Below are 16,312 nucleotides of genomic sequence, written 5' to 3' on the forward strand. Positions count from 1 at the left end.
TGTCAAAAATTTGAGTTTTCTTAAGGTCTCATTCCACTTTATGCACATACAATACACAATGAAAACAACTAAAATACCATGGTTTCAATCAATTGGATTATTAGCAGACAAGTATATTGCATCCAATATCGTTGTCTATGTTCTATTGTCCTACCTACAACTTATCTCAACATGGAGAGCTTGGTTTCTAGGTCCACCACTTGTCCAAGTTAATGTAAAAGTGACTCAAGGTTCACAACTTGTGAAAGCAAGGATCCATTGAGGAATACAATCCACTTGGCTATTTTTCCTTAATTTATTGCATGTGACATTCAAGCAAGGTCCACTTTTAATCTATAACTTCTTAATTTGAGGCATGGGGCATACATAAAATATGTAGCATATGCTCTATTGCCTCATAGGAAGGTTGGTTTCAAGGTGCACTTATCCATGCTAGCCTATCTTGGAGAAATGATGGAGCTTGCTTCTCTCCTTGTTTCAATGGAGACTAGCTTGGACAAGTGGTGGACCTTTGCTTCTCTCTATGTTTCAATAGAGTTAGCTTGGACAAGTGGTGATCTTGGAACAAAACCCCCATGTAAAACATATCATGGGTATTCCAAGTGATTAGAAAGATTACCATTTAAGATATAACCTTATAGGTTGGACAAATGGAGCTTCTTGGAGAATGTGGAGCTGGGAGCTTGGAGAAATGGTGGACTTTGTTCTCCATGTTTTGGAGTATCTTGGAGAAATGGTGGAGCTTGCTTCTGTCCATGTTTCGATGGAGCCTAGCTTGAACAGCTGGTGAACCTTTGCTTCTCTCTATGTTTCAATAGAGTTAGCTTAGACACGTGGTGGATCTTCAAACTAAGCCAACTACTATCAATGTTTCCTAGCTTGGACAAGTGGTGGAGTGTTTCTCTACTCCATGTTTCAATGGATCTTAGCTTGGACAAGTGTTGGACCTTAAAACAAAAACCCCATGTACAACATAGAATGGATTTTTTAGATTTCAATGGAGTCTAGATTTAACAAATGGTGGAGCTTGTCTTCATCCATGTTTCAATAAAACTAGCTTGGAAAAGTGGTGGACCTTGTAACAAACCCCCCCATGTACAACAAATCATTGGTTTTCTAAGTGATGGGAAGGAATACCATTCAAGATATAAACTTATAGCTTGGATAAGTAGTTGACTTTAAAACCAAATTCATCATAATACAATGAAATACAGGTTAGCCAATTCCTAAATCTTGAGACCAAACCTCCCATGCTATTAGAGATAATATATTGGATAAGTGGTGGACCTTCTATTATTTTCCCATGCCTAGTTTAGACTACCGATACACTTTGCAGCTATAAAGGTTGGACGAGTTGTGGAGCCTTGTTTCTATCCATGTTTTAATGGATCCTATCTTGGACAAGTGGTGGACCTTGGAAAAAAGCTTCCATGTACAACATATATGAGGTTTTCCATGTTTTAATGGAACCTATCTTAGACAAATGGTGAAGCTTGCTTCTCTCCATGTTGATTTTGGAACTACCTTAGACAAGTGGTGGAGCTTTGCTTTTCTACTCTTCATAACACAATGAAGTATAGGTTGGTTACATGGTGAAACTTAAGGCCAAACCTCCCATTTTACTAGAGATGATAGGTTGGACAAGTGGATCAACCTTCTATCATTTTTCCATGACTATATTGGACAATTAGTAGACCTAACATCTCTCTATGTTGTCTAGAGATAAGCTTGGACAAGTGATGGACCCTGCTTCTCTCTTCCCTTGGTTTACTAGTTTGAAGACTCACTATATATACTTTCTTAGATCTAGCTTGAACAAGTGGTGGACCTTGTATCCACAATCTTAATTCATTACAAAAAAGTATATGAAACAATAACATAGGAATCTTGGTTTGAAGGTCAAGCAATTAGGTTCCAAATGCACATAATAATATATTTTCCACCCATAATAAAAGAAAGTTAAATATGTTATTACCAAATTAACAAAGGTAACGTACTCCAAGAATTCTAGCTTTGCATCTTGTCAGATCTAAATCTTCATCAAGGCGACGCATGTATACATCAACTTTCAAGCCATTCAAGAATACATGCACTTAGATTCCATAGTTTTGTTTTCAAAGTCTTTTAGGTTCTAAAACTCTTTCACGTAAAGTATGTAATGACAAAATTCTTGAAGCAAACATTTGTGCCCAAGAAAAAGATCCCTCTCACATATTTAAAGTCCATGAATTCTCTGATCCATACTTACAAGTTTTATTTTGACATCAAACATCAATTCTCTCATAGTTACAAATAAATGCAACCTCGATATGAATTGACAAAAAATGAATTTCTTTTACTATATGACCCAACATAGGCCCCAATCAAATAAAAAATGAGTCTCCAAAAATTTGGGTGCACTCTAGCAATACATCAGAGTCCCCTTACAATAGGATGCACTCCAATAGTACATTGAAGTCCCCTTAGAGTAGGGTGCACTCCATTCAAGTGTTCATAAAATTGACACACCTTTGTTTTTTTATAAAAAAGACTATATCAAATTATACAAATGTTGAAAGATACACACTAGAATAAAAAAAGCATCTTATGTCCATATTTATTCAATTCTTTCGTGTTGACAAGTACACACCAAGGACATAATTTGTCTCAGAATCACTATACTGATTTACAATTGTGTTGTATGTATAGACTCTCTTATCTCTTGCATACAACCATCCTACCAACCATGGAATTATGGTTCTCTGCAAGAAGTTTTGAAGTTGCTCGGAAGTTTGCCTCCACATCTTTGGAAATATAAGATATGTCCCTGGCATGTTCCACATCACCCTATATGGAGTGTCATCAAAAATTAAGGTATTGTTTGCATCCAAATCCTCAAATATCTTCCAAATATCACTCAAATTTTTGTGATAAATCCTTGTAAATCCTAACATAATATTTGGATTTTGGCAATTTTTGTTACTCATAAACACCTTGAACTTGGTATACTGCTCAGGAAAACATTTTTGTGTGATGCGTTGCACCCTTGTTAAAAGCTATAGCAACTCCATATCCATAGCTCAAAGTATTCAGCACAAAAATCCAAAAAACTTTGTGCGTCTGGTCGCACCACATGATAAAATTCATCTTTATCCTCCACAAGTCGCATGTGTTGAGCCCAAGATGGCATAGAATCTCCATGTTTCATTTCAATTGTCTTGAGAAGTAACCCCTCTAGATCCAAGATATGTACTCTTTTGATGTCCTTGAAAGAAAGTGGTAGGTGATAAGGAGGTGATTCATTCCTTGGACAAGGTCTTGGAGGAGGTTGGATGGGTAATTCAATAGTTTTCTTCAATTTATGCCAGCATATAGCCAATCCATTTTTCTGTAATGGTTCTGAAATTAAAGAACAAGAACACTTAATGCAAACACAACAATAGACATGAGTTTTACATTGTCTACCCTAAGGTTTTACTAGATACCAAAATCCATCTATGATCTACTCATTAATAGAAAGAAAGTCAAATTAAAATCCTGACTCTTTTTTATGCTACACTCTCTCTTAGTCTCAATACCATGGAGGTCAACTAGACTTAAGTCAACTAATAACTACTACTTGTTGTTAAAGGTATGCTTGAAGTGCATAAGGCTTAACCAATGCTCTAGTGTAGAATGGGTATTTAGGTCTCAAGGTCTACCACTTATCCAAGCAAAGATCCATTTAGATATGGAAACCCAATTTTTCTTAATATAATGATATAGAGTGGACAAGTGGTGAATCCTGAGACCAAACCACTCATGCTACTAGGGATAATAGGTTGGACAAGTGGTGGACCTTGAATGTAAACCCCCCATGTACAAAGTATCAGGGGTTTTTGGTATTTCAATTGACTCTAGCATCTTCGAGACATGGTGGAGCTTACTTCACTCCATGTTTCAATGGAGTCTATCTTGGATAAATGGTGGAGCATCATTCTCTCCATGTTTCAATGGAGCCTAACTTGGAATAGTGGTGGACGTTTGTTTCTCTCTATGTTTGAACAGATTTAGCTTGGACAAGTGGTGGACCTTGGAACAAAATCCCCATGTAAAACATATCATGGACATTACAAGTGGTGAGAAAAAATACCATTCAATATATAACCTTATAGGTTGGACAAGTGGTGGACCTTAACACCCAATTATTATTAATATAATGACATAGAGTGGACAAGTGGTGAATCTTGCGACCAAACCTACTAGCAAAAGTAGGTTGGACAAGTGGTGGACCTTGAATGCAAACCCCCCATGTACCAAATATCACTCATGCTACTAGGAATAATTTGGTATTAAGGTCCATGTTTCAATGGAGCCTAGCTTGGAAAAGTGGTGGACCTTTGTTTCTCTCTATGTTTCAATAGAATTAGCTTGGACAAGTGGTGAACCTTGGAACAAAACCCCCATGTAAAGCATGTCATGGGCATTACAAGTGGTGAGAAAAAATACCATTCAAGGTATAACCTTATAGGCTGGACAAGTGGTGGACCTTAGCACCCAATTCCTCTTATTATAATGACATAGAGTGGAAAAGTGGTGAATTGTGAGACCAAACCTACTAGGGATATTAGGGTGGACAAATGGTTGACCTTGAATGTAAATCACCCATGTACAAAATATCATGGGTTTTGCGTATTTCAATGGAGCCTAGCATCTAGGAGACATGGTGGAACTTACTTATGTCCATGTTTTAATGGAGCCTATCTAGGAGAAATGGTGGAGGTTCCTTCTCTCCATGTTTCAATGGAGCCTAGCTTGGACAAGTTGTGGACCTTTGTTTCTCTCTATGTTTAAATATGGTTAGCTTGGACAAGTGGTGGATCTTGGAATGAAACTCCCATGTAAAACATATCATGGGCATTTCAAGTGGCGAGAAAGGATACCATTTAATATATAACCTTATAGGTTGGACAAGTGGTGGACCTTAACACAATATAATGACATAGAGTGTACAAGTGGTGAATCTTGAAACCAAACCACTCATGCTACTAGGGATAATAGGTTAAACAAGTGGTGGGCCTTGAAATAAAACCCCCTAGAGTGTTTCAATGGAGCCTAGCTTGGAAACATGGTAAAGATTGCTTCTCTCCATGTTTCAATGCAGCCTATCTTGGATAAATGGTGGAGCATCATTCTCTCCATGTTTCAATGGAGCCTAGCTTGGACAAGTGGTGGACCTTTATTTCTCTCTATGTTTGAATAGAGTTATCTTGGAAAAGTGGTGGACCTTGGAACAAAACCCCCATGTAAAACATATCATGGGCATTACAAGTGGTGAGAAAAAATACCATTTAATATATAACCTTATAGGTTGGACAAGTGGTGGACCTTTACACCCAATTATTCTTAATATAATGACATAGAGTGGATAAGTGGTGAACTTGGGACCAAACCTACTAGGGAAATAGGTTCGACAGGTGGTGGACCTTGAATGTAAACCCCCCATGTACAAAATATCACTCATGCTACTAGAAATAATTTGGTATTAAGGTCCATGCTTCAATGCAGCCTAGCTTGGAAAAGTGGTGGATCTTTGTTTCTCTCTATGTTTCAATAGATTTAGCTTGGACAAGTGGTGGACCTTGGAACAAAACCCCCATGTAAATCATGTCATGGGCATTACAAGTGTTGAGAAAAAATACCATTCCAGCTATAACATTATAGGTTGGACAAGTGGTGGACCTTAACACCCAATTCTTCTTAATATAATGACATAGAGTGGACAAGTGGTGAATCATGAGACCAAACCTACTAGGGATAATAGTTTGGACAAGTGGTGAACCTTGAATGTAAACCCCCCATGTACAAAATATTATGGGTATTGGGTATTTCAATGGAGCCTAGCAACTTGGAGACATGGTGGAGCTTATTTCTCTCCATGTTTCAATGGAGCCTATCTAGGAGAAACAGTGGAGGTTCCTTCTCTCCATGTTTCAATGAGCCTAGCTTGGACAAGTGGTGGACCTTTCTTTCTCTATATGTTTTAATAGAGTTAGCTTGGACAAGTGGTGGACCTTGGAATGAAACCCCCATGTAAAACATATCATGGGCATTTTAAGTGGTGAGAAAGGATACCATTTAAAATATAACCTTATAGGTTGGACAAGTGGTGGACCTTAACACATAGTTCTTCTTAATATAATGACATAGAGTGTACAAGTGGTGAATCTTGAGACCAAACCACTCGTGCTACTAGGGATAATAGGTTGGACAAGTGGTGGACCTTGAATGTAAACCCCTCATGTACAAAATTATGGGTTTAGGGTATTTCAATGGAGCCTAGCTTGGAGACATGGTGGAGATTGCTTGTCTCAATGTTTCAATGGAACCTATCTTGGAGAAATGGTGGATCATCCTTCTCTCTATGTTTCAATGGAGCCTACCTTGGACAAGTGGTGGACCTTTGCTTCTGATCTCTACGTTTCAATAGAGTTAGCTTGGACAAGTGGTGGGTCTTGGAACAAAACCCCTTTGTAAAACATAGCATGGACATTACAAGTGATAAGAAAAAATATCATTCAAGATATAACCTTACAGGTTGGAAAAGTGGTGATGGACCTTGACAAGTGGTGAAGGATACCATTTAAGATATATTCTTATAGGTTGGACAAGTGGTGGACCTTAACACCCAGTTATTCTTAATATAATGACATAGAGTGCATAAGTGGTGAATCTTAAGACCAAACCACTCATGCTACTAGGTATAATGCGTTAGAGAAGTGGTAGACCTTGAATGTAAACACCCCATGTACAAAATATCATGGTTTTAGGGTGTTTCAATGGAGCCTAGAATCTTGCAGACATGGTAGATCTTGATTCTTTCCATGTTTGAATGGCACCTATCTTGGAAACATGATGGAGGTTACTTCTCTCCATGCTTCAATGGAGCCTAGCTTTGACAAGTGGTGAACCTTTGCTTCTCTCTATGTTTGAATAGAGTTAGCTTGGACAAGTGGTGGACCTTTGCTTCTCTCTATGTTTGAATAGAGTTAGCTTGGACAAGTGGTGGACCTTGGAATGAAACCCCCATGTAAAACATATCATGGGCATTTCAAGTGGTGAGAAAGGATACCATTTAAGATATAACCGTATAGGTTGGACAAGTGGTGGACCTTAATACATAGTTCTTCCTAATATAATGACATAGAGTGTACAAGTGGTGTATCTTGAGACCAAACCACTCGTGCTACTAGGGATAATAGGTTAGACAAGTGGTGGGCCTTGAAATAAAACCCCCCATGTACAAAATAAAATGGGTTTAGGGCATTTAAATGGATCCTAGCTTGGAGACATGGTGGAGCTTTCTTCTCTCCATGTTTCAATGAAGCCTATCTTGGAGAAATGGTGGAGCGTCCTTCTCTCCATGTTTCAATATAGCTTAGCTTGGACAAGTGGTGGATCTTTGGTTCTCTCTATGTTTCAATAGAGTTAGCTTGGACAAGTGGTGGACATTGAAACAAAACTCCCATGTAAAACATATCATGGGTAGTTCAAGTTGTGAGAAAAAAAACCATTTAAAATATAACCTTATAGGTTGGACAAGTGGTGGACCTTAACACCCAATCCTTTTTAATACAATGACATAGAGTGGACAAGTGGTGAATCTTGAGACCAAAGATATCAAGCTACTAGGGATACTAGGTTGGACAAGTGGTGGATCTTGAATGTACATCCCCTATGTACAAAATATCATGGGTTTAGGGTGTTTCAATGGAGTATAGCATATTGGAGACATGGTGGAGCTTGCTTCGCTCCATGTTTCAAGTGGTGGACCTTCAATTATTTTCCCATACCTAGTTTAGACAACCCATACACTTTGCAACTCTAAAGGTTGGACGAGTGTTGGAGCTTTGTTTATTTCCATGTTTTAATGGATCCTAGCTTGGACAAGTGGTGGACCTTGGAAAAAAGTCCCCCCTGTACAACATAGCTGAGTTTTTTCATGTTTTAATGGAAGAGAGATTTGACAAATGGTGGAGCTTGCTTATCTCCATGTGGATTTTAGAACTAGCTTGGACAAGTGGTGGAGCTTTGCTTTTCTACTCTTGATAATACAATGATGTATAGGTTGGTTACATGGTGAATCTTAAGGCCAAACCTCCCATCTTACTAGAGATGATAGGTTGGACAAGTGTTCAACCTTCTATCATTTCTCCATGCCTATAATTAGACAATTAGTAGAACTAGCATCTTTCTATGTTGTCTAGAGCTGAGGTTGGACAAGTAGTGGACCTTGCTACTCTCTTCCCTTGGTTTATTAGTTTGAAGACTCATTATATATACTTGCTTAGATCTATATAATTACTCATTAGTTAGGTTACAAGTAGGTATGTAATTTGTTAGCCTCAAGGGACTTTGAATATTGAATAGTAAGAAAGTCAAGTGCTGGTTTGAAGATCTTTTGCTTATCTAAACTAAACTCTAACTCAATAATAAGTCTCTTAAGCTCCACGAATTGTCCAATCTAGGCTCCAAAAGAGTCTTAATTGGTTTGTGCTAGATTCTAACTTCCTTGATGGGGTAGAATCCTAGAAAAATGAGGCACTATAAGTTTTACCTTAGCTCAAATGGATTTTCACTTAAACTAGACTGCAATTTGGCACTCTAGTATCTTTGTCTTGATGGAGTTTAACACTAGATACATAGTAGTGATATTTAAGCTTCATGTCTCTTCACTTGATCGAGATATGAGACCATACTTTCAAGGTCACCACTTGTCTTACCTAAAGACCAATGTGAGACATGGGAGCAAGAAAGCCATCCGATATTGTTTTAAGGACTATTACATAGACAATCAATAACTTAAGTAAAGCAAAAAGACTTGGATCTTTCACAATTAATAACTTAAGTAAAGCCAAAAAGACTTGGATCTTTGACAGTTCTTTTCAAACTAAAAAAGCACAATCTCATGCTAACAAAACTATAAATCACAATTGAAAGTTTTGAACGAGAAAAAGATCAGCAATCTTATAAGAAGGATACTTTTCATTTCATTTGATGATTACAAACTAAAAGAAAGTCTCTCAAGAAATTGATAAACAAAAAATGTAGGTGACTGCTTCATTATTTTGAGCAATCATATCAAAATCTCTATTGATTGAGCTCCATCTAGTAGTATCCTTTGTAAGATCCTGCAAGAAGGAATAAAAAGAAAGATTTGTTAGATACCATGCACATGAGTGTTCAAGTATGTGTATCAAGAATATATGACATGTCACTAGTACCTTAGGGTTGCTTTCTATCCAGCCTTAGAAGATTGTTCTCAGCTTTCACCTTATTTATATAAGCCTTTGCTGTGGTTGCCTTCAAAACTCCTTTTGTGTTACAACCCAATTGCCTAGCTAAAGTGGTCAATTGTGACGCCTTCATGCTTTCAATGGGTGTACGCTCCTTTGCTAAGATCTGTTGTATTTGGACTCTTCTCATTTCATTGCGGTGGCTTGTGTCACTTGCATTTTCAATGATAGTTTCATCCCTGTCACCTTTTGCAGGTGGTATTCTTTTTGTAAAGAACACCTTAGCTGACCAAACATCATTTTTCTGCTTCCAATACTCCATGATTTGTTTGTATTCACTATAGGTTGTCCATAACGATTAGAAGCAATTAAATCACGCACATCCCTTCTCTCATCAAGCTGAATCAAGTATGGCAGTCGCTCCTCCAAGAGCATATTGTCAACCATCTTCTCAGCATCAAATTGTGGTGGAAAAATGCAATTGTTTGCTGGTGAAATACATCCCTTGTAAGGAGATTCATTAATAAGCATTGTTCTTTGTGGATCACATTCAAACCCCATGGCAATTTTGGCTAGAGGCTTGAACATTGCCTCAACGTTTGGATTGTCGGGTCTAAACAATTTTTGAGTTTGAGCGGTGTAGCAAACATCTTGCGACCAAATTGCAAAGAAAGGCAATGTATCCTCAGCTAAGTTGTTTAGTGCTGCAAGGATTTGATACACATTATTCCTAGTAGCTGTCGACCAAATTGCAACATTAAACCTCTGTAAAATAGTCTTCAAGAATTGGATGCAACCATTTGCACTGAGTTGTGGTGTGAGGATGGTTGAGGGGAACGTTTCAACAATAGACCATTTAAATCCAATATAATTGTAAGCATGGATTTCTCAACATCTACGCTACATGATGTAGTACCAATTGGCAATAGCTCGTGAGTGGACTTTTCAGTCTCTTTTGATGTATGTTGCATTTTTGAAGCATCGATTTCTTGGTTCTCATTATTGGAAGCTTGCTCAAGTTGCACAACACTAGACTCTAGTATAGAAATATCATCCATCTTGGGCACTTTAGAAACCATAGAATCTATGGATTCTATAGTTGTTGACTGAACCATAGGAGCATTATCCATCCCAGTTTGTGAATCTAAGAAAAACACACACAAATGGTATCTCAAAACCACTAGAATTTTATTCACCATATTTATATGTAGAACTCCTAGTAAGAAATTTATTTAAGGTAAAGTCGTTGTTAGAATCCTTGCAACCATTTTCAGCATTCGTACACCAAACACCACTTGTCTAAAATACAATCTACTAACTCAACATTTTCCATCCTACACTTTATTAAAGATGAGTACATAAAGTGAAAACTAAAAGCCACCCTTGTTGAGGAAACATGGATACAAGGTCCACCAAATGTCCAACCTAGACTACAAGCAAACAATTAGAGATTTGGCTTAGATTTGGATTCAAAGGCCACCACTTATTCAAGTAAGATAACTCCACTTGTTTAAGACAGTAATGTTTGAAGCCCCACCACTTGTCCAACCTAGACATTGATTAAATTTTGGTAAGATTTATCACAAATCTAGAGTAGAATCAAGATTCTATGGCCAAGGTAGTCAAATAAGTTAGACAACACACAAAGCATAAGAGCACTTTAGATTCTCGTTGAGCATAAACTAAACAATAATCAAATGTTATATTCACTTGAGATTTCATCCATGAAAAATGAAAATGATGCATGTACTTGAGATTTCCATCCATGTACAATACTTTACAATGTCAAGTAAAGTTATAGTCATCAAACAACTCTTCTCCTACTTCAACTTGACAAATAGTCTCAATGCATACATGGCCATATTCTTCTGACTTGATGTGTGAAGAGGTGCATTTATGCCAAGGTGGCAAATTTGGATCAAATGTATAGCGTACGTTGGGACAGAAATTTGTACTGTGAGAACTATTTATATAGCCCGACACGTTACCTTCTTCTACACAACCAATAATGTATGATTGATCTTCCTCTTCTTCTATGTTTGGATCCTCTAGAAGAGAATATTTATAAGCTCTTGGAAAAATTTTGCATATCTTTTTCCAGTCTTGAAATCTATACTTATGCCCTCCATAGTTTAGAATAGTCAAACCACTTTCCAGGGTAGTATGCACAAATAGCCCATAACCAGCTCCCTCAATACATGAAAGTCGCACTTCAAAATCCACACCGTTAATATGGAAAATTACATCTTTGGGAATAGGAAAAGTTGGTGTCCCAAAAGGATCTTCATGCCAATCATAGTGTGAAATACATCTAGTTTTTATATCACTTAACTCCTTTGTGTCTGCAAAGAGAAGAAAATATTATGCATAAAATAATGACAATATCAAAGAAAGATATCATTATTTTATAGTCCAATAGGTCTATTGTATGGAAGACTTAGAGTGCCTCTTACATGGTGCCTCCAAGGTTTCCAAAAAATAAAATCATTGGAAAAAAAAGGCCACTGTGTCTCCAATCTATTGCCCATTTGAAGCATAGAGAGAACCAAGGTCCACCACTTGTCCAAGCTAGACATGGAGCATTGACACAAGATCCAACACTTATCCAAGAACCCTATAGTATATGTGGTAACATGGGATGCATTGATGCAACAAAAGTAGTCTAGCCTCCTCATCCATATCTTTTTTCTTGTAGCCTAGAGGGATTAGTTTCAAGGTCTATCACTAGTCAAAAACTACACATAGAACATTGATACAAGGTTCCACCACATGTGAAACCTATCATCTCTAGTAGCATGGATGGTTTGATATCAAGGTTCACTGCGTGTCCTACCTATACTCTATTGTAGCATAGAGATTCTGGTTTGGTGGTACTACACTTGTCCAAACTTGGCTTGTTGTTGATATCTGGAGGTAATCAAGGGTCCTCCATTGTCCAAGTTAGGCATATAAAACAATTGCAAGGTCCACCATGTGTACAACATATGATTGATTATAGCATGCATGGTCTATTTCATGGGCAACCATCTTCTCTCCAACACGTGTCCAACCTCGGCTCCATTGAAGCATGGGAGAAGCAAGGTCCACCACTTATCAAAGCTATTATTTTCTCCCAGTGCTTTCAAAACCCATAATACGTTGTACATGGGGGGGGGGGGGGGGGGGATTCTTGTTTCAAGGTCCACCACTTGGCTAAGATTGGATCCATTGAAACATAAAGAGAAGCAAGCTCTACCATTTTTCCAAGCTAGGTGCCATTGAAACATGAAAACCCCATAATATGTTGTATACGGGGGGTTTTTTCACGGTCTACCACTTGTCTAAGCTATGGTCCATTGGAACATGGAGAGAATCAAAGCTCCACCACTTTTCTAAGCTAGGATCCATTGAAACATGGAGAGAAGCAAGCTCCATTGTTTGTTTAAGCTAGGCTCTAGGCTCCATTGGAACATGGAGAAAACAAGCTCCACCACTTGCCTATTATTGCTAGAGATTCTGGTTTGAAGGTCCACCACTTGTCCAACCTTGCCTTCATGTATGGAGATAATAAAGAGTGCAATGCTTCTCTAAGCTAGGGACATAAAAGAGTTTCAAGGTCCACACCATATACGATCTATGATGGGTTGTAGCATGGGTAGGTTTCCATTTTAAGGTTGACCACTTCTCCAGCTATCCGCTTGTCCAACCTCAGATCCATTGAAGAATGGAGAATAAAGGTGTACTAACTCTCCAAAATAGGCAAGAAAATCTCTATAAAACCCATGAATTGTTAATATATGCTATGCTATGGAGTTTTGTTTGAAGGTCCACTCCTTATCCAAGCTACAATCCATTGAAGCATGGAAATAAGTGAGATATATCTATAGTCCAAGATAGTATCCATTGAAACATAGAGAGAATCAAGGTCCACCACTTGTCCAAGCTATGCATGGGTAATTGATATAAGGACCACTACGTTTTCACCTATACTATGCTCTATCATGGATGGTTTCATATACCACCAATTTTCCAACCTATTTAGTAGGTTGTATTATGGGGGTTTGGTTTCAAGGTACTTCACTTGTCTAAGGTGGGTTCCATTGAACCATGGAGAGAAACAATGTGTACCACTTGTCCGAAATATGCTCCTTTAAAACATAAAAGCAAGGTCCACCACTTGTCCAAGCTAATATAACAAATGGGTGTTGGTTACAAGGTGTACCACACTTGTCTAAACTAGTCTCCATGCAAAGTCCACCACATGTCCAAGCTATATGATCTTGGTTTGAAGGTCTACCACACCTCTTGAAATTAGGATCCATGTAAGGTCCACCTTTTGTCAAGCTATGCCTTTAGTGAGTACTAAAACTAAGTAAATTGCAGTACTTAAATACCTTTCCAAGCTCATTAAGATTTTGGTCTCTAAGGCCACCACCACATGTCTAATCTATGCTCTAATTGATTACTTATGCTAGTTCTCAAAGTCCAAACATAAGCTCCCTTCTAGCAAGGTTAGTTTAAATTTAGGCTCCAACACCTGTCTAAGCTAGGTTCAATTTATGAAGCATCACCATTTAACCATGCTACGATCTAATGTATCATATCAAGGGGGTATTGATAAAAGGTCCAAAACTTATTGATTTCAAGCTCTTAAGTAATTAAGTCTTTGTGAGTATTAAATGTTATAGTTTTAGTCTAAAGATCCACCATTCAAAAACTCAAGTAATTTATTATTTACATTCAAACCTTGAATGCTTGAGATAAAAAATACAAACTCAATCAATACTATATAAAGCAAAATCTAACATTAAGAGTATCAAATTAGTAACAAGAAACACTAACATGCACAAGAAACTCAAAACATACGTGTCTCCATTTCCAAAAAGTCCTCCATTGACAGAGGATGTTGTTGTTGTTGTTCTTCTTCTCTTTGTGGAGAGCACTCCTCTGTAACATGCACAATGTCATCTGATTGCGAAGTGGATTGTTGAATTCCAGCCCATTTTTCTATATCTTCATGAGACTTAGCAAAGTCTAGCAGCATGGTCTCCACGTTTTTTGCCTCCTCCACACTATCAGTTAAGCATATAACTTCTTTTTTCTGTTGTATTCCTTCTTGTGCAACCAAGGAGCCATCACCAAAAACATCAACAAGCTTGCGGTCTTCAAAACAATATGTACGAATGTAGTGCTTGACCAAAGCTCTTTTTTTGGCCTCCAAATATTGCAAATCTGACATATCGTTATCTGCTACTTGAAGAAGAGAACAATCAATTGGCATGGGATGTTCCTCTGATCTTCTTCTCAGGTCTTAAAATGCATTGCCTTGTCCCAAGAAGGCAATAACTGTTAGGAATTGAATTGCTCCTTTGCAAGGAGCTGATGGAAAGTGATGCAATGCACCACAACAATGGTAGCTCAGATTATCTCCCATGGCGTTGTCGAGAAATTTGCGGTCTTGCCAGGAAAGCACCGGGCTTATGGCTGTGAGAGTTTGTGAGAGAACTCAACAAAAACTATATGAAGGAGTTAAACCATAGATGCCATGAAGACTAGGGTTTGGAAAGAAGTTCAACCAAAGAAGACTCACTCTTTCTCTCTTGCATTCACACACACAAAGGAAGAACGCAAAAGAGAATGTCAAAACAATACGAAGATGAAAACATCAAGGCTATGGTCATATCGTATCATGGGTAATATGAAAGGGTTAATGGATGAGTTAATGGCATTCAATCTTGGCTGACCAAATAGGCTACGAATTGTTCTTTGGAATTGTAGTTTTGTGCTTACCATAATATATATATTTTGCCTAGTGATTGGGATTAATTGTGTGTACAAATCCTCTTGGTTCATAGCAAGATAACTACGCTTACATCAAAAGAAAAATTATAGTCTATGAGAGGTAGTATGATGGGATCCGGTGATAGAAGTATTTCATTGAGCCTTTCAGGGCCGAAGAGAAACACTATACGTTGCTGAAAGTGTATTTTACGGCTAATCCATACGTTAATTCTAATAGATTGTACAGAGTGAAAGCGATAGAAATGATCATCATGTGGGTTATTCATCTAGGATAGTATGTGAGAAATGTAGATATGAGAGAAGTGAAGAGATGAGAAGTTTTCCTCCCAAGCCCTATTCTTGCCCGTAGGCAATAAGGATACTGCGGGGAGAGATGTACCTGTAGAAAAGAGAACCTAGAATTTGCAGAGAGGATGAATTACTAAGAATGAGAGAGATAGGTTTGGTTAAGGAGATGAGATTAGATACATATATATATGTTGGATTAGAGATGAAAATGAAAACAACAAGAAATCAAGAAAACGTCAATGTAGAACACATCTTACTTGAAACCCTTCGGCACCATTATTGATGGGAGAGAGAAGAAGAGGGGAGAATTCAACGTTGATTGATACGCCAAGTACAACACCTTCTTTGATTAGAGTTGGTCCTCCAAGTATGGCGTACAAGAATGGCTAGTTTTCCTCTAGGAGAAAGTGTAGGCTTGGGCTTATGTTAATGGGGCTAAGTACAATTAGGCATTACTACTCACTCCCTCAAGAATTTCTCTCATCAATGGCTTGAATGCTTGAGTTCCTTCCAAGGAAGAAGAGGTCCCCTTTTATAGGTGAAGGGAACCCACAAGGGTTTACACAAGAAGAGAGAAGCCAGTGTGAACAGGAATTGGAAAAGTTGGAAATGAGCTGTCCCTGCATGATGTGGACAGACTGGGGTCCAGTATTTTGATCATATCTCCTCAACCGTAGCTCCAAATAAAAAAGTAAAAATATGGACTTCAGCTCATTAGCTACGATTTTCATTTTAAAATCATTCTCCAATTCGGATTGGAACCTTGTGTAAAAAATTCATCAAAATAGGGTCCATTTATGGCAGCAAAAGTCTTCATGTGGTCTCCTTAGCCTTGACTTTCATTTAATTCCCAAGGACACCTCATGCCATATGAAAGCATGACATTTCTCCTTGACAAAGTTTTGTAACCATGCTTGCAATAATGCATTAAAATAAGTGTATCTTTGAAATCATGCCACCTAGTGTCCCACTAGGATTTGATTCTCTCC

The sequence above is a fragment of the Adiantum capillus-veneris genome, chromosome 10 (assembly GCF_014529385.1).
Source record: "Adiantum capillus-veneris isolate H3 chromosome 10, ASM1452938v2, whole genome shotgun sequence".
Lineage (NCBI taxonomy): Eukaryota > Viridiplantae > Streptophyta > Polypodiopsida > Polypodiales > Pteridaceae > Adiantum > Adiantum capillus-veneris.